Below are 6,380 nucleotides of genomic sequence, written 5' to 3'. Positions count from 1 at the left end.
ATACAACACAACCAACCCAGCCTAGCTCAGGGCTGCTAAGCATGCTGGGATGCTGGAGGACTGTGATTTCACATGAACCAGGAAGGGGTCTTGGACAGAAGTTTCAACAGAAGTTTCATAAACTGCTTAGACCTAAATCAGTTAAGTCTGATGCTACATTCAACCAGTTTCAAAATGGCTGAAATTGGTTAATGTGCACTGAACTTCTTTTCTGTTACAGGTTTAAACCAGTTTCTGATCACTTAAACTTTTGTTCCTAGCTCATTTGTGCAAACTAGATATTTGGCCTCTCTGTCTAGTCCTCAGCCTTACACTAGCTAAAACTGTGCTCTTAATCTTCCTGCTTCTAAGCCCTCCCTGCCGTCTCTTTGTCTTGATTGTTGCACACAACAGTACAATTCTGCTTCTCACTCTAGCCTTGAATCTAAGTGGCATTTTTGATTTGATCCTCCCTCAAGGTTCTCATATCCAGGTTATGTCTAAATCTTTGATTCTTCCTGCATAACATCTCTAAGCTATGGCTTCTCTTACCCAGCTACACATCTAAAATGCTCGCTCAGGCTCTCATCATCTTGTGCCTTAATTACTGTAGCATCCTTCTTTTTGGTCTTGACAAATGCAAACTTACTCTACTCGTATACCCTTAGGATGCTGCTGCTAATATTATTCTTTTAGTCAGTGCTTCAACCAGGTCATCTTTCTTTGCATTCCTCCACTGGCTTCTTCTATTCTGTAACATCAGACATTAACTACTTGTCTTCACTTTTAGGAGCCTTCATGGCCCGTTTCAACCCTATCTATCATCTCTCATTCACTATCAAGGTACTAATTTCCCCTTAAAGTGGTCTATACCAGTCTTATTACTCTTTTAAGAGAACGCCTTGAAGCTTCTTCCCCTGCTGACCCACATGTTTCCATAAGTCCACATAAGTAATGCACTGATCTCCTTCAAAATCCTCCTTAAAATTAGCTATTTATGCATCTGCGATGCCAACAGAAAATGACAATGATCAGGCAGCTGATGTGCTAAGGCTGTTGCCTGATATACTGACCACTGTTGTGCCATTGTTTCCTTGTACTCCTCCAACTGTTTGTATTCATCTGTCACCTCTTGTCTTATACTTAGTTTGTAAACTCTTTGGGGAAGGCACCATTTTTTTCATTCTGTGTTTCTATAGCACACTGGTGTCCTAGACCATGATTAGGATGTTTGCAAAGAGAAGAAGAAAATAGAATTATGTGCTAAGTATCATTACAAATCTGGAGTCAGAGTGCACATCTAAAAGAACAGCCTACAAGAGGTGAAAGTGTGAAAAGTATTTATTTTATTATACTTATAAAAACTGAAGTTTCAGCAGCTACAGTGATGAAAGCTTTGAGGGCCCTCTTTAGTGGATTGCCAAAGAATCTTCTGGTGTCAGCCATCTTTGATGTGGCCTCAGTACAAAACCTCAAACTACTTGACATACTTAAAAAGAAATAGCATACAGTACTGTTAGTAATAAAAGGTCCATAGAGCTAAGCAGAAAAAAGCAGTACTACAGAGTCTGAAAGAAAACAATATAAAAAGGTACAATTAGTTTAGTTCTCTTATAGAAAAATCCTGCAGAATTCAGAGGACTGTATATAAATATATAATAAAATTATATAGACTTTCTATAACAACCTATAACATTTAACTGAACTTTTGGCATTTTTTATTGGATTTTTGAACTGTACTATATAATTGCATACCAGTGAAATAGATTTTTCCTCCTCTATAGAGTGTCTCAAAGAGAAACAATTACAAGATTTACATTCTCTTTTAAATTATTTTAGCCTTTTTTCACAAAGCTTTTTCAGACAAACTAAACAATTATGAGGCTTCTATTTCCACTACAGATAATTGAGACACAAGTAGATAGTCCTTGCAGTAGCTACTGCAAAATTTTATTAAGAACTCCAGTGAATGCAGAGACACTAAAGTTCTACTACAGCCATCTATTGGCAACTTGGCCCAGGGCTCAACTCAATAACTTAAAATTAACTTAGCATTTCTAAGGCACTGTCACATAGAATATACAGTCCCTTTTAGAAGGCCTCCAAAGGGCTTGGTCAGAGTAGACAGCAGATCACTTTCTGTGATGTTGATGACATCAGACCCTGATAGCTGTGCTTTTTGGTAAGTTAAGAAACTACATATTTGTATTAATATCTCTCTTAAGTCTTTTGGAAAGCATAGCCCTACCACAGAAGGCTTTGAATAGCTTTAATGTCCTAATTACCTTATGTAAGGGAAAAACTAATTGGCTACTACTGTGTAGTATGCATGTACCTGAGATCAAGTCATACACATACATCCCATATAATTATTTGGGATTCTCTTATGCACAATGTACGAATTTAAACTTGATTTTATCATCTCTCTGGGACCTCATGTCTTATGACAGCCTTTACTGTGCCCTGCACGTGGACTGAAGTTGGCCTCAGCAGATCTAGCATTGAATAGGCCATTAAAGATCTTCACACTTGAACAGATTTTGGCACAGCATTAGGTAGGGGTATTTTCTACATGAAACCAGCTTTTTGTAATTTCTCTAGAGCAGGCTAGGATCTAAAGGAATGCAATTTATCCAGAAGCAAAATACCAAGGTGTTTAAAGTGCTAGAATTTAAAAACTGAGGAGAACTCACAAAGGCAAAGAAAGCTTGTGGAAGGAAAGAACAAAAATCCAGGCTTCCTTCCCCTCCAGAAACTTTTCTGAGGATCAGCCATGGTCAAAAGAATCTGGAAGGAAACAAGAGGGACAGATACCATGTTGCAGAGGAGAAACCATAAAGTAAGGGAGAAGAAAGCTGGAACCCTGAAAGAACACTGACCTACACCATAAAAGCTCTTCAGAATAATGAGAAAACTGAGTCAAGAAATCGTACCTAGGTGCTTTATGATGGGTTTGAGGGATGGGGGGAAGAAGGGTTTGGAGACTATTTTTTTTTATGCTGGCTAAAGTAAAAAGTAATTGGTTTGGAAGGCCTGTGTTACATGCTTCACTTACCACATACCCCTGGAGACAAACTCTAAAATACAGACCCTACAGGATTTGTAAAATGAACACAGTATTCAATAAATGTAGGCATAGGTGAATGAGACCAATGACAAGAAAACAAACTTTAGTTGTAGAACAGTAAGTAATCATTATAGACCTTTTTTCTGTTTCTCACACCAGATAACCTGAGTCAGGGACCATCTTCCAGTTCCCAACTTGTGTAGTCTTCTTAGTTGGGGAAAAAAGTATCTTTAAATTACAAATTCTATCACTACAGTTAGAACTTTGGGAAAGGAAATACTTAGGCCATTTGTAGACAACACTTTAAAGAGGGTTTCAAGTGGGTTAAATGCCTTTTGCACTGCTTTAATGGTGTTGTTGTTTGCATGAGGTTCAAATGTGCCAGCGTATTGCATGTTAATTCCAGGGGCTGTAGCACATTTGGTGGCGTAATGTGCCTTAAATGACTTTGGAATATAGTAAATGACTTTCAGGTGCTGCAAAGTAAAACGCCTCCGAGGATTGTTAGTTTCTTACCCTACAGCCATGGAGGGAAGCACAGGGCTCTGTGCAGCTCACAGGGTCTGCAGGCAGACTGTGTAAGCAGCCCGGCAGCAGCCTGGGAAGGCAGGCTCCACAGAAGAAATAATAAAAAAAGCGGCAATCTTTTTTATTTTTTTCTCCCCTCCCCCACCCAAGCCTGCCTGCCTGCCAGAGCTGCATGGGGGCCTGGTGCTTCCCTCTGAAGCTGCAGAGCCCCCAAGGACTGCCTGAGTCCATGATCACTGCTAGCCACCAAAGTACCTCAGTAATTAAGGCCATTTGTAGATGACACAGGGGCTTCCTTTGCCCTAAATTCAAGCAGGTGCCTGGGAGTGGGTGTTGCCTGCAGGGGGAGGGGGCATCACTGCTGTGGAGGGAAGCACCAGCCTCTCCCCCTGCCACAGCTCAGGGACTGTTCGGCCCCCCAGTAACTTGCTCTCCCCTCCTCGCTGGAGAGGCAGGTAAGGATTGGGCTCCGACATGGGTGTATACGACACAGAGGTTTACTTCGCCCTAAACTGAAGCGGTGTTCTTAAAAAAAAACATTTCAATTTAGGGCAAAGGAAGCCCCTGTGTTGTCTACAAATGACCTTAATTACTGAGGTACCTTGGTGGTTAGCAGTGATCATGGGGCCTAAAACAGCTGGACTGAAGGCTTCAACTTAGGTAGGAAAGGAATAAACTGACAGTCTGTTTAGAATTCGTCTCCATTTCAGTGAGAAGTTGTGGATTCATTTGAAGTCATGGCGGATAGAGGTCCTCCACATCACAGAAACAGAAAGAACAGAATAGGGTCCCTATCTTTCTTCAAGATACTGAAGGACCAGGAAGCATGGCAGGGGGGCTGAGGGGTCCAATTTGTCACCCTTCCCAATTATTTGTGTAATACTTTGGTCCTTAGGCTTCACCAACTATGTTAGCTTCCATCATTTCTCTGTCAAAACTGTTTCCTTCCATGTAACCCCTTTCTTACCGGATATCCTCCATGAAAGATTCTATAAGGCCACTTGTTTGTAATCATTAAAATCCCTGATCCAGACCCATTTTTACTATCATGTGTAACAGATTATTGCTACGTATGCAGTCAGTAAAATGTTTTGTTATTTATTTGGCTCATAAGGCATGGGAAAGAAGTTACACACAAACTGGTGATGAGAAACTGGTTTAAACCTATAACAGAACAGAAACCCAGTGCACATCAACCAGTTTCAAAACAGCCTCAGTTTTAACATAAACCTAGATGAATGTAGTACCAGACTTAACTGATTTGGATCAAACTGGTTTATGAAACTTCTATCCCAGACCCCTTCCTGGTTCAAATTAAATCACAGTCCCCCAGCATCTCAGCATAATTTCCAGTCCTGGGCTGGGCTGTCTGCTCCAGAGAGTAGAGCTGGCCCCACCCCTCTGGAGAAGTGAGGGCTGGGGCAGTGAAGGCTGGCTGACAAGGTTGGTGGGGGAGGTGGGACAAGCCTGGTTGGGGATGCAGGCCAGTTTACAGAGGGAGTCTGGCCCCTCCTGGCAAACCCCAGTTGGGTTGTGGGGCCAGGGAGCAGTGTTAAACACCCCTTCCCCCTCTCAAACTTACTGCTGGCTGCTACTGTGGACTACAAATCCCAGAGGCACTTGGAAGCAGGAAGACGAAGTGATGAGCAACTGTGCAGAGTCCTGCTGCTGTAAGTCTAGACCGCAAATCCCAGAGACCTCGGGGGCAGCAGGAAGAGGAAGTGAACACATAGCCAGAGAGCCTGCTAGCCCCCCAGCTTCTGGCCTGAGCCACTGCAGGCATGTAGCTGCATTTCCTGAATCAAAGGTAAATGTTTGTTCACTTCTGTTTCAATTTAATTTGGGGGTGTAGGTTGTAGCCTTGTTGGTCTAAGGACAGAGGTAGACAAGGTTCTTTGGGTGAATCTGATAGCTTTTATTAGACCAACTTAAATAGTTAGAGAACAATTTTTAAGCAAGCTTTCAGGTTCAAAAACCCTTCATCAGGCTAAGGAAGTTTCAGCAGTTGATGTGTGCTCTTTCTGGATGGAATAAGAGCACACTATTTAAGTTGGTCTAATAAAAGATATCAGATTCACCTAAAGAACCTTGTCTGCCACTTTAATTTGTGCATTTTAGAGTAACCTGCAAAGACTGAATCTAATCAGCCTCAGGCTGTCTGTACCTAGCCTAAAAGTTACCTCCTAATCCATTATTGTTTCCCTTAACCTCTCTCTCTTGTCTCCTCTGACCATTTGTTATACTTACTTATTCCATCTGGTCTTAATGTGATTTTAACATTTACAGGGTAAGGACACCGTTATCCCCATTTTTAGCCAATTTCTAGCACATAGAGGAACCTAAGATGGTGAGGATCACCAGGCATCACTTTAATACCAAAACTGTAATCTAGTGTAAGCTGGGACACAAGGTTGGGAGAGTGTCAGACACTGATCATGTACTGCATAGTAATTCAGCAATCTCCTTGTAAAGCTAATGACTTAAAAAAATGTCCTGTGCCAGGCTGTTAGAATAGATTAATTGAAAATCAATTCTTTGCACAAAAATGAAGAGCTAGATCTTTCCGTCATCAGAATACGTGAAAATACATGCAAGTTTGTTGCCAAGACATGATCAGTAGGACTGTTTTTTAGTCCTGTGTAGACTTTCCCACTGCAACCACATGTCCTGAAGGACACTGTCATATTACATTGCATCACAACATTCAATTGTAATTTATTCTACCAGAGACTCATCTATCTCCTACTTTTTCTTCAGCTGAATGTCATCTGAAAAAATTAGACAACTTCAAATCAGGATGAAAACT

At 41.3% G+C, this 6,380-nt stretch overlaps 1 long non-coding RNA gene across 1 annotated transcript in view; it reads right to left on the bottom strand.

The window, feature by feature from the left end:
• Window positions 1-1,317: 1,317 nt before the first annotated feature.
• LOC112551257 overlaps window positions 1,318-6,380 on the bottom strand; it is a 100,720-nt gene continuing 95,657 nt past the window's right edge. Inside the window, exons 2-3 of the long non-coding RNA XR_003095511.1 lie at window positions 2,673-2,766; window positions 1,318-1,547 (exon numbers count right to left, since the gene is read on the bottom strand). This is a non-coding gene — a long non-coding RNA (uncharacterized LOC112551257). The remainder of the gene's footprint in view (window positions 1,548-2,672; window positions 2,767-6,380) is intronic.

Source organism: Alligator sinensis, unplaced genomic scaffold, assembly GCF_000455745.1.
Source record: "Alligator sinensis unplaced genomic scaffold, ASM45574v1 scaffold315_1, whole genome shotgun sequence".
NCBI classification, from domain to species: Eukaryota; Metazoa; Chordata; order Crocodylia; family Alligatoridae; genus Alligator; species Alligator sinensis.
Note: the sequence above shows the minus strand (reverse complement) of the source record. Positions and strands in the feature narration are given on the sequence as shown.